This window comes from Dermochelys coriacea, chromosome 14 (genome assembly GCF_009764565.3).
Source record: "Dermochelys coriacea isolate rDerCor1 chromosome 14, rDerCor1.pri.v4, whole genome shotgun sequence".
Classification (NCBI taxonomy): Eukaryota; Metazoa; Chordata; order Testudines; family Dermochelyidae; genus Dermochelys; species Dermochelys coriacea.
The window spans coordinates 34,880,650-34,899,670 of NC_050081.1; the positions used below are offsets into that span (position 1 = coordinate 34,880,650).

At 48.8% G+C, this 19,021-nt stretch overlaps 11 protein-coding genes and 1 pseudogene across 19 annotated transcripts in view; 8 read left to right on the forward strand and 4 right to left on the reverse strand.

Annotated features, from left to right (window-relative positions):
- The window catches only part of LOC119843336 (butyrophilin subfamily 1 member A1-like), a 1,931,986-nt gene that overhangs the window by 1,696,170 nt on the left and 216,795 nt on the right, over window positions 1–19,021 (forward strand). The gene's annotated exons all lie outside the window — the stretch shown is intronic.
- Window positions 1–19,021, reverse strand: part of LOC119843287 (zinc finger protein 850-like) — a 1,467,609-nt gene that overhangs the window by 1,105,427 nt on the left and 343,161 nt on the right. The gene's annotated exons all lie outside the window — the stretch shown is intronic.
- The window catches only part of LOC119843274 (zinc finger protein 850-like), a 1,382,451-nt gene that overhangs the window by 807,633 nt on the left and 555,797 nt on the right, over window positions 1–19,021 (forward strand). The window lies entirely within an intron of this gene.
- The window catches only part of LOC119843356 (zinc finger protein RFP-like), a 1,128,717-nt gene that overhangs the window by 790,437 nt on the left and 319,259 nt on the right, over window positions 1–19,021 (reverse strand). The gene's annotated exons all lie outside the window — the stretch shown is intronic.
- LOC119843308 (butyrophilin subfamily 1 member A1-like) overlaps window positions 1–19,021 on the reverse strand; it is a 910,188-nt gene that overhangs the window by 771,675 nt on the left and 119,492 nt on the right. The gene's annotated exons all lie outside the window — the stretch shown is intronic.
- LOC119843334 (E3 ubiquitin-protein ligase TRIM39-like) overlaps window positions 1–19,021 on the reverse strand; it is a 707,078-nt gene that overhangs the window by 671,738 nt on the left and 16,319 nt on the right.
- Window positions 1–19,021, forward strand: part of LOC119843309 (butyrophilin subfamily 1 member A1-like) — an 845,206-nt gene that overhangs the window by 615,898 nt on the left and 210,287 nt on the right. The window lies entirely within an intron of this gene.
- Window positions 1–19,021, forward strand: part of LOC119843327 (E3 ubiquitin-protein ligase TRIM11-like) — a 790,215-nt gene that overhangs the window by 526,740 nt on the left and 244,454 nt on the right.
- Window positions 1–19,021, forward strand: part of LOC119842642 (zinc finger protein 239-like) — a 1,225,455-nt gene that overhangs the window by 184,275 nt on the left and 1,022,159 nt on the right. The window lies entirely within an intron of this gene.
- The window catches only part of LOC119843367 (zinc finger protein 664-like), a 1,158,238-nt gene that overhangs the window by 35,409 nt on the left and 1,103,808 nt on the right, over window positions 1–19,021 (forward strand). The gene's annotated exons all lie outside the window — the stretch shown is intronic.
- Window positions 1–19,021, forward strand: part of LOC119843338 (zinc finger protein 850-like) — a 621,437-nt gene that overhangs the window by 35,409 nt on the left and 567,007 nt on the right. The window lies entirely within an intron of this gene.
- LOC119843373 lies at window positions 46–4,434 on the forward strand (annotated as a pseudogene).

The following is a 19,021-nucleotide window of genomic DNA, read 5'->3' on the forward strand; positions in this document are numbered from 1 at the left end:
GGCCGGGCCGGGAAGGGGGCCCTGGCCGGGCTGGGGGCTCTGCCCTGGGGGAGGCTCCCGGGGAGCCGCGGGAAGGGCCCGGCTGGAGATTCCCCTCTCCCGGCTGCAGCCAGGGCTCCGGGCTCCCAGCACCAGCCGCCGGGGCTCGGGGATCTCGCCGGGAGCCAGAGTCGCCGCAGCGGCTGCGAGTCACTTCCCGCGGCCGGGCCTGAGCCCCGCGATCGCTCCCCCCAGCGCCGCCCCCCAGCCGCTCCTGGGTCCTAGCGATCAACCCACCGCGCTGCAGCGTCTCTGTGTCCGGCTCCTGTTACACCCACAGGCGCCAAGGTCAGAAGGGCCCGTCACGAGCATCTAGCCCAGGGGTTCTCACGACCAAAGTTTTGGTGGCCTCAGAGTGCGGCCAGCAACTCTCGCTGGTGGCCGCTCTGACACTTTTCCCTAAAATATTTAATGAACTTTCGGGGAAGCCAGTAAACATGCGCAGAGGTAAGAGGGGAAATGGTCCCGTTACTGTGGGGAACTTTCCTGACTTAAACACCCCCGGGGTGGAATCGAACAGCAGAAGGATCTGAGTCCTCGCTCCCTCTTCCTTCACCCAGAGCCTGCCTCACCTTGGGGGCTCCCCTTCCACTCTCCTGTGTGGCAAAGTCCTTATAACCCCAACAAGGTTGGGCCCAGGCTTCCTGGGGGGCTCAGCCCCCCGACCTGGTTGTGACCACTCAGGACACGGGCTAGAGCATTCTCACTCCAGGTACTTCCTCCGCTCTGGATGCTTCCCTAATCTCTTCCCTGACCATTGTCCATAGTTCAGAACAAATGGAATTTACTAAACAGCAAAAAGAAAAGGAGGACTTGTGGCACCTTAAAGACTAACAAATTTATTTGAGCATAAGCTTTCATGAGCTACAGCTCATTTCATCGGATGCATTCAGTGGAAAATACAGTAGGGAGATTTATATACACAGAGAACATGAAACAATGGGTGTTACCATACACACTGTATCAAGAGTGATCAGGTAAGGTGAGCTATTACCAGCAGGAGAGCGGGCGGGGGGACGGACGGAGGTCTTTTTCAAGGTGGGCCATTTCCAGCAGTTGACAAGAACGTCTGATTAAAAGCGAGGGGGGGGGGGAATAAACATGGGGAAATAATTTTACTTTGTGTAATGACCCATCCCCTCCCAGTCTCTATTCAAGCCTAAGTTAATTGTATCCATTTTGCAAATTAATTCCAATTCAACAGTTTCTCCTTGGAGTCTGTTTTTGAAGTTTTTTTATTGAAGAATTGCCACTTTTAGGTCTGTAATCGAGTGACCAGGATAGGTTCCTGGGTTAGTGGTTCTGTTGTGTGTTGTGTGGTTGCTGGTCAGTGCTTCAGGTTGGGGGGCTGCCTGAAAGCAAGGACTGGCCTGTCTTCCAAGATCCCACCATCAATCTCAGCCTGGATCAATCCACACAAAAGATCCACTTCCTGGACACTACGGTGCTAATAAGTGATGGTCACATAAACACCACCCTATACCAGAAACCTACTGACCGCTATTCCTACCTACATGCCTCCAGCTTTCATCCAGACCACACCACACAATCCATTGTCTAGAGCCAAGCTCTATGATACAACCGCATTTGCTACAACCCCTCAGACAGAGACAAACACCTACAAGATCTCTATCAAGCGTTCTTACAACTACAATACCCACCTGCTGAAGTGAAGAAACAGATTGACAGAGCCAGAAGAGTACCCAGAAGTTACTTACTACAGGACAGGCCCAACAAAGAAAATAACAGAACGCCATTAGCCATCACCTTCAGCCCCCAACTAAAACCTCTCCAATGCATCATCACGGATCTACAACCTATCCTGAAGGACGACCCATCACTCTCACAGATCTTGGGAGGCAAGCCAGTCCTTGCTTACAGACAGCCCCCTAACCTGAAGCAAATACTCACCAGCAACCACACACCACACAACAGAACCACTAACCCAGGAACCTATCCTTGCAACAAAGCCCGTTGCCAACTGTGTCCCCATATCTATTCACGGGACACCATCATAGGGCCTAATCACATCAGCCACACTATCAGAGGCTCGTTCACCTGCGCATCTACCAATGTGATATATGCCATCATGTGCCAGCAATACCCCTCTGCCATGTACATTGGTCAAACTGGACAGTCTCTACGTAAAAGAATGAATGGACACAAATCAGATGTCAATCTCCCTGGACACTCAATTACAGACCTAAAAGTTGCAATTCTTCAAGAAAAAAACTTCAAAACCAGACTCCAAGGAGAAACTGCTGAATTGGAATTAATTTGCAAACTGGATACAATTAATTTAGGCTTGAATAAAGACTGGGAGTGGGGGGAAGCCTCCCCCGCAAGCTCAGGGGACGGACAGGACGGGCCCATGGGCTGTAGTTTGCCCATCTCTGCTCTATGCCCAGGCAGCCACTCTGCAGTCACACCCGCCCTCTAGAGCAGTGGTTCTCAAAGCTGGTCCACCGCTTGTTCAGGGAAATCCCCTGGTGGGCTGGACTGGTTTGTTTACCTGCTGCATCCACAGGTTCAGCCGATCACTCCCACTGGCCGCGGTTCACCGCTCCAGGCCAATGGGGGCCGAGGGGGAAGTGGTGCGGGCCAAGGGAGTCGCAAACTGCCCCCCCATTTCTCTGCCAATTAGGGTGAATCTGGCCCATTGAGCCAACGCTCTCCCAGCTCCAATCTCGACACTTATAAAACGATTTTATTATTCTATGGAGGACAAGGGCCCCATTGTGCTGAGCTCTGTAGAGATGCTGAGTGAATAAACCCAAGGGACCTACAACTACGAGCCCTGAGCCTGCAAACTCTTAACATCCCCTTATTGTCAAAGGGATCAAAGTGTGCTAAAGTCTTTGCAGGATCTGGGTCTAGGGTCTGACAAAAGGCAATAGGTGAATGAGACAAACCAGCTGAGGTCTGGAGGTTGGGAGGGGCTGATGAGAGGAAAGGAAATCTCTTTGACAGATTGTATCTCCTAGGGTGGTTGTGAGCCTAATGGCTGTTGATTTCATTGCTGTAAGATGCGTGAATGAGAGACCAAAAGAAGGTTTCAGATTAGTTTATATTTATATTAAAGATCTGAGTGTGTCCCTGTCCCTCTCTGTTTCTCTGTCAAAATTCAAACCAAGTTAGGTCAGTTAAGAGTGGGGATATTGTGACAAACATGAAAGCAGGAAATCTCATCTCTTTTCTCCTTTCCCCCTCCAGACACACTGCCATCTGCACTGGAGACAAAAAGAGAGGAATCCCTAGGAGCACACAGACAGGGTGAGGTTGCAAGTAGAAATTGTCTTTAAATTATGAGAAAATTCCCATGAAAACAAATTGTACCTAAGGTTACCAACCAAACCAACAACAGCCATGACACACCCAGCACAACAATGAAACCATGAAATACAGAGGAGATCCCAAGCTGAAGTCACACAAAAGATCCTGACACCAACCTTAGTGCTGAGTTCATGCCTATGCTGATGAACAGAAACACTCTCCCTGAACAGCATCCAAACACCCTTAAATCTGACCATGGGGTTCTCATGGACATTCACAGAACTTTTAATACTAAATTGAGAGGAATGAGTAGAGAGCTTTCTGCCCTGAGGGCTGACACATCCCCCTTCTTTACCCCGAGTGTTTCTGCTGCTGGGAATGGAGAAGGTCGAGCAGAGGGAGCAGGAACCTGAAGCTTCTTCAGGCAAATGAGAAGCAGAGTGAGGAACTGCAGTGACATCTCTTCTCAGTCTCAGGTGCCCAGCACAGAGGCAGCTCCCTGGGATCCAGAATAGGGATTCTGGGGAGAGTGAAAAATGGTCCCAGCCTCCCCCAGGGCCGAGCTCTACCACTAACACTCTGATTCTCTCTCTCCCTCAGCGAATGTGACTCTGGATCCAGACACGGCTCATCCCAACCTTGTCCTGTCTGAGGATTTGAAAAGTGTGAAGTGAGAAGAAATACAGCAGCATCTGCCCGACAACCCTGAGAGATTTGACACTGAGCCCTCCGTGCTGGGCTGTGAGGGATTCACCTCGGGGAGACATTGCTGGGAGGTGGAGGTGGGGGATAGGGGAGGCAGGGTTGTGGGGGTGGCCAGAGAGTCTGTGAGGAGGAAGGGAGAGATCTGCCCCGAAGAGGGAATCTGGGCTGTGGATCAGTTCTGGGTTCTCACCTCCCCTGCGACCACCCTGCCCATGAGTTGGGTCCCCAGCAGGATCCGGATTTGTCTGGACTGTGACCGGGGGCAGGTGACATTTATCGATGCTGGTGACAAGGCCCCGATCTTCACTTTCCCGACGGGCTCCATCCCTGGGAAGAGAATCCGACCCTGGCTCTGGGTGCTGGGGGTAAGATCCCGGCTTAGACTGTGTCCCTGAGACATGGGGGGAGAGGAGCAGGGCCATCCCTATGGAGGTGTGGGGCCTGGGACAACCCCCCCCTCAACCCCAGCCCTGCCCCCACCCCACTTTTTTCTTTCCCCTCCCAACTCCCATTCCATCTCTTTCCCCAGACCCCTGCCTGCTCCCCGCCTCTTTCTGACTTCCAGCCCCCCTGGGGGTCCTGAGATCAGCCTCTCCAATCTTAGACCATAGTCTCTGTGACCTCCTCCTGTGGACTTTCTGTCATGCTTTCTCTATGACCCTGGAGGCTGCATTAGGTCTCAACTCTGTGCAGTCTCTGGACTATCAAACCATAGAGAGCATTGAGTGACCAAGGCAGAGAAGTCAATTTCATTGCCCCAGGGACTGTGCAGACTCTTTGCCACTGTCCTCTGTGATCCAAGGGGACTCTGAGGATCCTGGGTCAGCCAGTGTCACTGAGGCATGAGGGGGAACAGCCCCATGGGAATGCAAAAATGGGCTTCTCTAGCCCCAGTCATCCTAGCACCTATGACCTGAACCATTCCCATCTACCCAGCCTTCTGGCTCATCTCTGTGCCCCTGGAGGACCTCTGTACCCAATGCCGGATACCTCATCTCTATGGCATCTGGAAGCTCATCCCTCTCCCTCCCTGCCACCCCAGGGATGGGAGGGGGAAGAACTTTAATTTCCACATGTGACGTTTGAATTTTGAAGGCAGATGTGGGATTTTTTCCCTTAAATTGGTTGTGTGAACCCAACACCAGTGAGGAGAGCTCTGTAGGTCACTGTGATGCTAGCCTGGACCTTACAGTAGTATGTTACTATCCAGCCTTCACACTGGGCCTTGTGCTTTATATCAACATGTATATCCAGGGCCAGCCTTAGGGAAAATGATGCCCTGGGTGAACTTGTATTTTGGTGCTCTTTGGCACTGGGCTCGGGGTGCTGTTAGTGACAAAAGCTTAACAAATGGGGGAGTGGGGGGTGGGGAGAGGCACCAAAGATGCAGTTTTATTTTATGTTAACAAAGTTTTGCTTGTGAATTTATTTTCACGTTATCAGTAGTAAATATGGTCCAGATCTACACAAGTCGTTGAGCACCTAAACCCCAGATTTAGGCCTCTAAATTCCATATTTAGGTTGTCATCATGCCTCATCTGGATGCCTGTCTCTCATGAAAGCCCCAGCATGATCCACACACTAGTAAGCATGTTCTGAGCACCTCTCCTGGAAGAGGTGCCATTAAAATCAAGGAGGACTTCGTGGGGAAGATGCCCATAGTATAGTTTTCAGCCCAGTGATTAAAGCGGTCACCCAGGATGTCAAAGACCTGCATTCATTACCCGCTCTGCCTGAGGGGGAGAAAAGATTTGGACAAGGGCCTCCCACCTATCTCAAGAGCATGCCCTAGCCAGGGCTATGGGTTATTCTCAGGTGGGGCTCCCTCACTCTCTCCTGTTGAAGCTGTTCCATTGAGAATAAATATTTGAAGAGTCATGGAACTAGGGGGAGTGAGAATGAGAATTGTTCTGTTGCCTAAAACATGCACCTGGAAAATCCCTGTTCACATGCTTTCCCATCTTCAGAAGATGGGGGAGTTGAACCTAGCACTCCTACATCACAGCTGAATGCACTAATCACTGGGTTACAAGGTGAGCAGCACCAGTTCTTCTTCTGGTCACTTTGTGAGGTGTGGGCAGGCACCTGTGCTGTTCTGAGGCTCTTGGAATTGCAAGCTCTGGGGGAGAGATTCTTTGCACTCTACTGAGCAGACACTGACCGTGTTTTCTAGACAGCCAGCTTAGAGCAAGATGGGGTAAGTTGTGTGGCTGTGGTTTAGGGAGCAGCCTTGTTTTTTTTCTCTCTCTCTATTTGATTTCTTGTGTGTTCTGAATTCTAAGACATAACTTCTCTCTCTGTCTGCTATGAACACAACAGCACCAAACTCATTTCTGTAAGACAATCTTAGGTACTTAAGCACACCCAGGAATCTGGGTTTAACCTGATGGGTTTTTTTTTAAATTGTGTTCTCTGTAATGCTTCTTAACAATCAGTTTGCTGGCTTAGAAGAAGCCGTGCAATAACATACAACTGCTGGCAATATGCTGTTCATAGCCTTCACAGAGAGAACAAGTCGCAAGCCCCCCTCTAGCGCTACACTTCGGTGTCTGTCTTCTGCTTGGTAACTTTCCATTCCTCCAACACCAGCCCGCACCCCTCAGAGGGCAGGTGGAAAACCTTAGGATATAGTTGCTAGGTAACATAACAATTGTGTGGTCAAAGCACAGCCATTTAGGTGAAGTCGTCCCTATTGTCCTCTGTCTGGTGAGTGTCAGATGAAAGCCCTGCCAGAAACGGTGGAATGCACAGACCTTCAAAATTACATTAACAACCATCCACAACAGCAACCAGCATTCATAAGGTGTAAAGGCAGATTCCCCAAATCATCACATCTCCCTGCTACCTTAATGGTAAAGCACAGAGAGCACCCGTCTAATGCTGAACTGCTTTTGAAGGCTGGGGATATGGGGTTTGATCACGAACAAGGATTAGGATGTTCAGAGCTAGACAAGCAGGAGCCTGTAGAAATGAGACTCCAGCCCTCACACCCTTGGCTTCTAGTGCATCGGGCTGCAGGGCACTTGATAGGGGAAAGGGGTGTCTCCTTTCACAGGTGTCTGTGTTATGGCACCTTCCTTTGACATGCAACGGTAGGCGCCTGAATGAGGAACATTTCATAAACCACAGGAAGTTGGCAGCTCTGCAGGTCACAGGGCGCTGGACTGCCGTCTTCTTTCGGGCTGATACATAACATTCAAAGTTAGCTAGAATGGTATGAACAATATTGTTGATATTGATTCCCCATATCAGCCATTCCAGCAGTGGCCATAAGCCTGTTAATGGGAGGGGAATTGCTGCAGGAGACCATCTCTCTCAGATAGGGGCCAAACTGGGACAAAGTTGGAGCCCTTTCACTCCCATCGGTGACAGGGCTGTGATTTGTATTTGTTTGCTCCTGGTTTAACTCATTAGGAGCTGGCATCTGGCTGCCAAGGAGCACCAGGGCTCAGAGAAACACATTTGCAGCAATGGAGCTAATTCTCACTGCACCAATGTGTCCAGTCCCAGTGCGATTAAATAACAGTAACGTCGGCCCACAATGTCTGCAAGGAGCCAGGGGAATTGTGCCTCGGTAGCGCTGTAACCAAACCCAGAGTAGGCTGCAGAGAGAACCAGTGTCTTCAGGAGCCTGGGGCCAAATGGGGAAGGGGCAGGAGGAGGCAGCAGCTTCAATTTTAGTCCCCAGGCTCCTCCTCAGCTTTGACCATTTTTTCTTTTCTCCGATGGTGTTTCCAGCTCAGCAACCGCCTCAGGTGCCTTCTTTTTCTCTCTTCTGAGCACCGTTTTCCAGCTCTCCCCAGCACCTCCTGCCCCCAGGCACCACCTGCCAGCACTGCTCTGAGCACTCTGGATATTGCCCAGTTGCCCTGTCTCTTCCGCCTTTCCAAAATGGGGGAGTCAGCACTTTTTCACCTCCCAGAGGTGGATGTGATTGAATTGATTTCATTAGCATGAACTCCACCTGGTAAGGCAACTCCCATCTTTTCATGTTAGTATATTTATACCTGCCTACTGTAATTTTCACTCCATGCATCTGATGAAGTGGGTTATAGCTCACTAAAGCTTATGCCCAAATAAATTTGTTAGTCTCTAATGTGCCGCAAGGATTCCTCATTATTTTTATTAAAGATTGTGAGGTGCTCAGAGAGTGCAATGATGGGGGACAGATAGGTACCTGCAATAATCAGATATGATGCTGTTTCCTTTCCACACCAATCACAAATCACAAGGGTGTTATCACAAACTCTCCTGATTTCATCTGAATTCTTTCAAAACCTGTTGCTTTTCTTGAAGCCCCAGCTCTTTGAATCGTCTGAATACATGAGAATCTCATTTAAAAATAAAAGTTTCTTGCCAGAAAATCTTGAAACTTTGAAGAATTACTTTCCCTTGGTTGAGTAGAAAAACTTGAGAATGTGACAAGAGTGAAACCTCGTCTCTCAGAAACAAAGAAGTGATGCGTTCTAGAAAAGATCTCATGGTTCCTTCAGCCAGTCTCATGAATTTTGAACACTTGATGCTGTCAGTGATGCATGGCCATTGATCAGTTTGTTTCCATGCCTTTTGTCTCCAGGTAAGACTCTAAGCCTCAGATCCTGAAAGGTATTTAGACTGCTGTCAATGGGAGTTAGGAGCCTACACATCTTGGAGGATCTGGGCCTAAGGATCTAAATATAAACATGAACATTCTCCTTTATCTTTTTAGTTCACCCCCCCCCCTTGGGGGAGCTGTGCTCATGTCCTGCTTGGGGCCCACAGCCCAGTTCCATGTGTAGTCCCATTGCTTGCCTTCTCTGTCTGTTCCCCTTTGTATTGCTGGTGCTGTTTTAGATCAATGATGACATTTCTTTAGGGGACTTGCCCTGGGTAACTGAGAGAGAGGTAATGCCTGAATTCTCACTGGCACAGCACTGCCAACCCCAGGCATTTACAACGCACAAGTCAGGCCCCTCGAAATCATGAGATTTAATAATAATAAATAGGAAATGTTAAGGGGGGAGGTATTTGCCTTTTGCTTTCTCAGAGATTTAGGCTGCTCTGGGTGACATTTTAATTTTTTTCTCTGCAACAAAGAGAGCTAGAAACATCCTTTGTTTAGAAAACAGAAGCCGAGAGCCTCACCTCATCACCTGCATCCAGGAGTTGGGGCTTCATCAAACTCAACGAATATTGCAAGATAAAATCACAAAAATTGGTGATGCTGCAGCCCCTTTACACTGAGCCAGAGCAGCCTTAGTGTAAATGAGAATCAGATCTTGAAAACACTGATTACAACTTAAACAAGTTTTAGCCTGTGAGTTTATTATCACTAGGCTTGGAAGGATTAGCATTTATTCATAAGTGTTATTGAACACTGGTAAACTGTATACACTCAAACCAATGGCAAAGTATTTCAGTTGATGATAAATGAAAATTACAGATATGGAAATTAAGGACAATGCTGCTTGAGAACTTATTCAAGTTTGATTTAAGGAGAGTGACCTTGTATATTTTGAGAGGTGATTTTGGCAATCTCTGTTTTCATGGTTATAAAGCTTTAACATTTTGAATCTCAATGTATATTGTCACTAAATAATTTGTCTGACCCGCTATTATCTTATCCTCCCCCCATAATTTCCCCACAATTATGAAAATGTATGTTGATAAAAATTGGAAAGAAATGCTGAAACCCAGATTTTTGTGCAACTGAAAATTTAACTCTAGAAATATGGAAAAAATGCTTAAAAATAAACATCAACATTTTCCAACAAAATTTATATAAAAGAAGAATTCTGCCAAGTCTAACTATCATCTTAATCACACAAACCCTCATCCTGCAAAGTCATCATGACAGGGGATGCCCAACATGACTGGTGCCCAAGTGACCCCTCACACCAGCAAGGGGGCTGATTGCAGGAGCAGAGCTATTTCTCACCAAAGCCTCCAGGCCTGTAATGTTATCCCAGCCTCAGTCACTTCCAGGGAAGGAAACCCCCAATTGCTGCTGCAGGTAATGGGGCATTTTCTTGAGCTCCAGAAAGTGAAACTAACCCCGTTACATTGCCCAGAGGGAGCCATGGCTGCAGAGAACCCCGTGGAAAGTCTCCAGGAGGAAGCGACATGTCCCGTCTGTCTGGAGTATTTCACACACCCTGTCACTCTGGAGTGTGGGCACGATCTCTGCCGAGCCTGCGTAGCCCAGTGCTGGGAGGGACCCAACACAGCCTCCTCCTGCCCTCAGTGCAGAGAAACTGTGCATTAGAGAAACCTCAGGCTCAACAGGCAGCTGGCAAATGTCATAGAAATCACCAAGCAGCTGAGTTTCCAGGCAGCGAAAAGAGCAGGAGGTGGCGGGGAGTGCGGGGAGCACCAGGAGCCTCTGAAACTGTTCTGTGAAGAGGCTCATACTTCGATCTGTCTGGTTTACCATCTGTCCCAGGCTCACAGGGTGGCTCCCATAGAGGAGGCTGCCCAGGAGTACAAGGTAGGGAATTGCTGTCAAGTTTAATGGGTAATAACTTTGGATTTTAATTACAGGCTAATTTCACTGAAAGTTCCCTCTCAGAGATGTAACTGCAGCATTCAGCTCTGTAAAGCCTTCACTGTTTGGGAGATGTTATGACAAAATAAATGATCTGGCAGTGTGGTAACAAAGGCAAAAAATGAAGTCTTCAAAGATATCTGATGTGGGACACTTACTGGAGATGCTGAATGCTTTTCAAACCCAGCTTCCACTGGTGAAATAAGGGAACATTTTATTGAAGGGAAGCTGTTAACATCAGTGACGTTTAAAGCAAATGAGCTAAGGCCCAGTCGGTGAGAGTGCTGCCTTCACATTGCAGGAGGGGAAGGTACAAGCTGAGGTTGTAACTGGTTTGTTTAATAGAATTTATTATTACTTCTATTTGCATCACAATAGCCCTTACAGACCACACATGAGATCTGAGCCCTGCACAAAACCCAGCTAGGGGCAATCCCTGACCTGAGCAGGTTACAACGTAACTAGGGTGGGATGGAAACTGAGGCACAGAGAGGAGCAATTACTTGCCCAGGATCACCGGCAGAGAAGGGACTAGAACCCAAAACTCCCCAGACCCACTCCACTGTGCTAAGCATTACACCCTGCTGCCACCTCAACATCAACCTCCCATGAAGAAGTATGTCCAGCGGGAGGGAAAGACACCTTGATAAAGGCCCCAGGCTCAGCAGGGAGAGCAGGTTTCTCATGGGGATTCTGAACTCCTGTCCTGCTCCATGAAGGGTTAAACTCTGATGTCGACCTGCACGAGACGAGATCACTGGGCTAAACACTGTGTGGGACCCCGAGCACCTTGAGTCCACCCACAACAGGGCTCCAGACAGCGCAGGTCCATGCCAAGTCCCACTGGGCTTACACTGGCTTGTAGCCAAACTAACCCCAGACTGGAGCTGACCGGTGCCAGTCTGATCTATTCATTGGTGTACATGGGCAAGGCCCAGCCAGAGGGGTTCCATGAGTCCCACCAGGGAGCCTTTTGAAATCTCCCAGCTAGAGAGCTGCAGGGCAGGTGCTCCAGAGCCGTGTAGCCTCCACAGCTGCAGACGACCAGACCCTCTGAGAACCAGGCCCCAGGTGCCTAAAGGTTGGCACCCAAAATCTAGAACCTAAATTAAAGGCCAATTGTTACACGTGGATCCAGCCCATCACTGGGCTCGGGTCCTGTATGGCAGCTAGTGTGGGCCAAATGGGCTGCAGGGCAGGAGAAAGCCCCACCCCAACAGTGAGGGATCCCTCCAGCACAGGAGCCTCTGGTGCCTTCTCCACAGTATCTGCAGGCACAAGGCATGTTCCTGAGAGAGCCAGGAATGGAAGGGGGGTGGTGAGGGCGGGAGGAAGAGGGAGGGGGTGGAGCAGGGACAGAGGGAGGTGGGATATGTAAAACTGGGCCTCACACACTCTGCACACTGGGTAAGACACACAGGGGCCATTGTCACAGGGAGGTAGCTCTGGCTGGCTTCAGAACTTCCTCAGCCTGTACCAAGGTCTGCACTGGCCCCTGCAGCCACTGAACAGCAGAGTCACAAATGGCAGGAGGAGACGGGGTGTGTGGGGAACACCAGGAGCATCAAACTTCAATCTGTCTGGTTTGCCATCTGTCCCGGGCTAACAGAGCTCACTCGGTGGTTCCCATAGAGGAGGCTGCCCAGGAGTACAAGGTAGGGAATTGCTGTCCAGTTTAATGGGTAATAACTTTGGATTTTAATTACAGGCTAATTTCACTAAAAGTTACCTGGCACAGGCATGAGGCATCATTCAGCTCAGTAAACCCTTCATGCTATGGGAGATGCTATAACAAAATAACTGATTTGACAGAGTGGCAACAGAGGCAAGACTTTAATGATACCTGATGTGGGAAAATATCCTCTGAGATTCTGATGGGGATTCCTGAAAATCTTCATCATATAAAGAATTCTACCAATACCAAAGGATCAGACATATTACCCACCAAGTTAATGAATACTTCAGTTCTTACCCAAATACATGCTTACAGCCAATTCTTGTTAACTAAACTATGATTTATTAAAAGAAGAATAGACAGTATTGGCTAAAAGATCATTAGACATACAAACGCAAATAGAGTCCTTAAGTCAGTTTCACCATAGAGATGGCACGTTAGAATTGAAAAGAGTCCTTTTCAGAATCATTTCATCACATTCTAGTCCAATATCCAAATGTTCAATATCAGGGCAGTCCAGAGGGGACTGGAGATCTCAGCCTTATGACTCGAACTCTCTCTGAATAAAGCTTAAGAAGATCTGAGATAAAAGGATGAGGTTCCAAGAGTTTATATAGATGTTTTTGCAGCCTCTCGACAGCAGGCAGTCCTTGGGTGAACAATAGGTTTTGGAAGTAACCTATTTCCCAAACATCACAGGTAATAAAACTACATGGATTTACATAAGGTAATTATCCATAAAGCCATTCATAGACAGTTTACCATAAACGTTAAAGAGAGAGATATATACAATGACACTATTACACCCAAGTTTCATCTAAATGTTAATATTTCCTTTTGACTTCTGAATTAACAAAATACAGTTCTAGACAGGAACCCTTTGGTTATACTGTTAATCTGTAACAAAACATAGATAAATATAGACCACTTCAATTACTATCTTCTAGGGCTGACAAGTGATTAAAAAAATTAATTGTGATTAATCACGCTCTTAAACCATAATAGAATACCATTTATTTAAATATTTTAGATGTTTTATACATTTTCAATTATATTGATTTCAATTGCAACACAGAATACACTTCTTGTTTCTGATGAAGTGGGTTATAGCACAAGAAAAATTATGCCCAAATAAATTTGTTAGTCTCTAAGCTCTGGTCTACACTAGGCGTTGAGGTCGAATTTAGCAGCTTTAAAACGATGTAACCCTGCACCCGTCCACATGACAAAGCCCTTTTTTCGACTTAAAGGGCTCTTAAAATTGATTTCCTTACTCCACCCCCGAAAAGGGGATGAGCGCGGAAATCGGTTTTGCTGGGTTGAATTTGGGGTACTGTGGATGCAATTAGATGGTATTGGCCTCCGGGAGCTATCCCAGAGTGCTCCATTGGGACCACTCTGGACAGCACTCTCAAATCAGATGCACTGACCAGGTAGACAGGAAAAGGCCCACAAACTTTTGAATTTCAATTTCCTGTTTGGCCAGCATGGCAAGCTGCAAGTGACCATGCAGAGCTCATCAGCAGAGGTGACCATAATGGAGTCCCAAAATCGCAAAAGAGATCCAGCACGGACCGAACGGGAGGTACAGGATCTGATCGCTGTATGGGGAGAGGAATCCATGCTATCAGAACTACGTTCCAGTTTTCAAAATGCCAAAACATTTGTGAAAATCTCCCAGGGCATGAAGGACAGAGGCCATAACAGGGACCCGAAGCAGTGCCGCGTGAAACTTAAGGAGCTGAGGCAAGCCTACCAGAAAACCAGAGAGGCGAATGGCTGCTCCGGGTCAGAGCCCCAAACATGCCGCTTCTATGATGAGCTGCATGCCATTTTAGGGGATTCAGCCACCACTACCCCTGCCATGTTGTTTGACTCCTTCAATGGAGATGGAGGCAACACGGAAGCAGATTTTGGGGACGAGGAAGACGAGGAGGAGGAGGCTGTAGATAGCTCACAGCAAACAAGTGGAGAAACCAGTTTTCCCAACAGCCAGGAACTGTTTCTCACCCTGGACCTGGAGCCAGTACCCCCCGAACCCACCCAAGGCTGCCTCCCAGACCCACCAGGCGGAGAAGGGACCTCTGGTGAGTGTACCTTTTAAAATACTGTACAAGGTTTAAAAGCCAGCATGTTTAATGATTAATCTGCCCTGGCATTTGTGGCTCTCCTGGATATACTCCCAAAGCCTTTGCAAAAGGTTGCTGGGGAGCGCAGCCTTATTCCATCCACCATGGTAGGACACTTTACCACTCCAGGCCATTAGCACGTACTCAGGAATCATTGTAGAACAAAGCATTGCAGTGTATGTTTGCTGGCGTTCAAACAACATCCATTCTTTATCTCTCTGTGTTATCCTTAGGAGAGTGATATCATTCATGGTCACCTGGTTGAAATAGGGTGCTTTTCTTAAGGGGACATTCAGAGGTGCCCGTTCCTGCTGGGCTGTTTGCCTATGGCTGAACAGAAATGTTCCGCGCTGTTAGCCACGCGGTCGGGGGAGGCAAAATGCGACCTTGTAACGAAAGCACATGTGCTATGTATGTAATGTTAACAGCAAGGTTTACCGTGAAAGAGTGTACCCATTGTCCCTTTTTTTTTCTCCACAAGCTGCTTGTGTTTCAAGTATCACAGGATCTTCTCCTTCGCAGAGGCTAGCGAAGATTAGAAGATGAAAAAAACATACTCGCGATGAAATATTTTCTGAGCTCATCCTGTCCTCCCACACTGACAGAGCACAGACGAATGCATGGAGGCAGGCAATGTCAGAGTGCAGGAAAGCACAAAATGACCGGGAGGAGAGATGGCGGGCTGAAGAGAGTAAGTGGCGGGCTGAAGAGAGGGCTGAAGCTGAAAGGTGGCAGCAGCATGAGAGGAGGCAGGATTCAATGCTGAGGCTGCTGGAGGATCAAACTAATATGCTCCAGTGTATGCTTGAGATGCAGGAAAGGCAGCAGGAGCATAGACCACCACTACAGCCCCTGTGTAACCAACCGCCCTCCTCCCCAAGTTCCATAGGCTCCTCACCCAGATGCCCAAGAACGCGGTGGGGGGGCCTCCGGCCACCCAGCCACTCCACCCCAGAGGATTGCCCAAGTAACAGAAGGCTGGCATTCAATAAGTTTTAAACTTTTAAAGTTCTGTGTGGCCTTGTCCTTCCCTCCTCCACCACCCCTCCTGGGCTACCTTGGTAATTATCCCCCTATTTGTGTGATGAATTAATAAAGAATGCATGAATGTGAAGCAACAATGACTTTATTGCCTCTGCAAGCAGTGATCGAAGGGAGGTGGGGAGGGTGGTTAGCTTACAGGGAAGTAGAGTGAACCAAAGGGTGGGGGATTTCATCAAGGAGAAACAAACAGAACTTTCACACTGTAGCCTGGCCAGTCATGAAACTGGTTTTCAAAGCTTCTCTGATGCGCACTGCACCCTCCTGTGCTCTTCTAACTGCCCTGGTGTCTGGCTGTGCGTAACCAGCAGCCAGACAATTTGCCTCAACCTCCCATTCCGCCATAAACATCTCCCCCTTACTCTCACAGATATTGTGGAGCGCACAGCAAGCAGTAATAACAGTGGGAATATTGGTTTCGCTGAGGTCTAACCGAGTCAGTAAACTGCACCAGCGTGCTTTTAAACGTCCAAATGCACATTCTGCCACCATTCTGCACTTGCTCAGCCTGTAGTTGAACAGCTCCTGACTACTCTCCTGGCTGCCTATGTATGGCTTCATGAGCCATGGCATTAAGGGATAGGCTGGGTCCCAAGGATAACTATAGGCATTTCAACATCCCCAACGGCTATTTTCTGGTCTGGGAAGAAAGTCCCTTCCTGCAGCTTTTGAAACAGACCAGAGTTCCTGAAGATGTGAGCGTCATGTACGTTTCCTGGCCATCCCACGTTGATGTTGGTGAAACGTCCCTTGTGATCCACCAGTGCTTGCAGCACTATTGAAAAGTACCCCTTGCGGTTTATGTACTCGCTGGCTTGGTGCTCCGGTGCCAAGATAGGGATATGGGTTCCGTCTGTGGCCCCACCACAGTTAGGGAATCCCATTGCAGCAAAGCCATCTACTATGACCTTCACATTTCCCAGGGTCACTACCCTTAATATCAGCAGATCTTTGATTGTGTTGGCTACTTGCATCACAGCAGCCCCCACAGTAGATTTGCCCACTCCAAATTGATTCTGGAGTGACCGGTAGCTGTCTGGCGTTGCAAGCTTCCAGAGGGCTATTGCCACTCGCTTGTGAACTGTGAGGACTGCTCTCATCTTGGTATTCTTGCGCTTCAGGGCAGGGGAAAGCAAGTCACAAAGTTCCATGAAAGTGCTCTTACGCATGCGAAAGTTTTGCAGCCACTGGGAATATTCCCAGACCTGCAACACTATGCAGTCCCACCAGTCTGTGCTTGTTTCCCGAGCCCAGAATCGGCGTTCCACCGCATGAACCTGCCCCATTAGCACCATGATGCCCCCGTTGGCAGGGTCCGTGCTTTGAGAGAAGTCTGTGTCCATGTCCTCATCACTCTCGTAACCGCACTGATATCGCCTACTTGCCCAGTTTCCCTTTGCCAGGTTCTGGTGCTGCATATACTGCTGGATAATGCGTGTGGTATTTAATGTGCTCCTAATTGCCAAAGTGAGCTGAGCAGGCTCCATGCTTTCCGTGGTATGGCGAATTAAAATCAACAAAGGGGGTGGCTTTGCGAGAAACTGAATGACCACCTCAAGGATAGAACTCAAAACCTCAAGGATAGAACTCAAAACTGGGTTTAGCAGGCCGTTCATTTCACAGAGGGAGGGAGGGAGGAGAAAATGAATACAAAACAAATCTGGTCTATTTCTTATTTTGAGCCACTTCATCTATCTTTATACATCATGCTGGCAGCAGACTGTGCAGTACGACTGCTAGGCATCGTCACCTCCTGGGTGCTTCAGGAGACAGGTGCAGTATGACTACTGGCCATCGTCTTCTGCTAGCTGCAAATTAAAAGACAGTGTACTGCCAGTAGGACTCAATTTCCATGAGACAAAACAAGGGAAATGACCCTACTGAGTCACTCCCATGTTTGCCAAGGCACCCAGTTAAAAGAGCACCCAGGACTACGTCGACGACAGATACCAGTCATACTGCACTGTCTGCTGCCAAAAGGCAATAAACTGCTGCTGTGTAGCAATGCAGTACCACGTCCGCCAGCACCCAGGAGACATAAGGTGATGGTTAGCTGAGCGGGCTCCATGCTTGCTGTGGTATGGCATCTGCACAGGTAACTCAAGAAAAAAGGCGCAAAACGATTGTCTGCCCTTGCTTTTACGAAGGGAGGGAGAGAACGGGGACCTGACGATATGTACCCAGAACCATCCGTGACAATGTTTTAGCCCCATCAGGCACTGGGATTTCTACCCAGAATTCAAATGGGTGGTGGAGACTGCGGGAACTGTGGGATAACTACCACAGTGCAATGCTCCGGAAGTCGACAGTTGCCTCAGTACTGTGGACACACTCCACCGACTACATGCACTTAGAGCATTTGTGTGGGGACACACAAAATCGACTGTATAAAAACGCTTTCTACAAAACTGACTTCTACAGAAGGGCCCATCATGAGCATCTAGCCCAGGGGTTCTCATGACCAAATGTTTGGTGGCCTCAGAGTGTGGCCAGCAACTCTCGCTGGTGGTGGCTCTGACACTTTTCCCTAAAATATTTAATGAACTTTAGGGGAAGCCAGTAAACATGCGCAGAGATAAGAGGGGAAAGGTCCCGTTACTGTGGGGAACTTTCCTGACTTAAACATCCCCAGGGTGGAATCGAACAGCAGAAGGATCTGAGTCCTCGTTCCCTCTTCCTTCACCCAGCACCTGCCTCACCTTGAGGGCTCCCCTTCCACTCTCCTGTGTGGTAAAGTCCTTATAACCCCGACAAGGCTAGGCCCAGGCTTCCTTAGGGGCTCGCCCCCCAACCTGGTTGTGACCACTCAGGACACGGGCTGAAGTGTGCCCACTCCGGGTACTTTCTCCACCCTGGATGCTTTCCTGACCTCCCTGACCATTGTCTACACTCTAGAACAAATGCAATTTACTAAACAGCAACTAATTAAAAAAAATCAGGAAACAATGAGAAAGGCGAAAGTAAAACACTTAGCCCCACTCTGTGGGCACAGGGGCAGTTCACAATCCATCCCTTCCACGTCCCAACCTCCGGCCCAGGCCCAGGCTGTGCTGCAGGGATGCTGCGGGTCAGACATGTGCTCTGGTGATGGCTACACACCCTCAGCCACTAGGTGACAGGATCCTTCTTCCCAGTGTCCCCAGAAAGGTGCAAATCCAGAGGACAAATAAAAAGCCCTCACACTTGGTAATCTCTGTAACTGATTGGGGGGAAGGGGGCAAGAGTTGGACTCGTGATCTTTGAGCATTTCTGGCTGCTGACCGAGTTCTGTCCCTGCCCTCCCCCTGGGTTCCACGGGATGGAGGCCTTGACTGGAACCCGCCGGGGCGCGGGGGAAATGTCAGTACAATGGGGATGACTTCATCAGCTTCCACATCCAGCCTTGGCCTCTTACCCCTGTCTGTGTCCCAACTCCCACCCTCCCGGAGCCATGACCCTGCTCCCGGCCCCACCTCAAGGGGGTAGAAGGGCACAGAGAGGGATAAGGGGACGGCAGTGTAGCTCTAAAAATTGCTCCACTGGGCCTAGAGCAATTCGAGCCTCTACACCTGTGTTTTGCCGGGCTAAACCCATCATGGTGGCAGCTGGGATGCTGGGCAGATGCCCATGTTGTGAACTCCTTAACATGTTACCAGC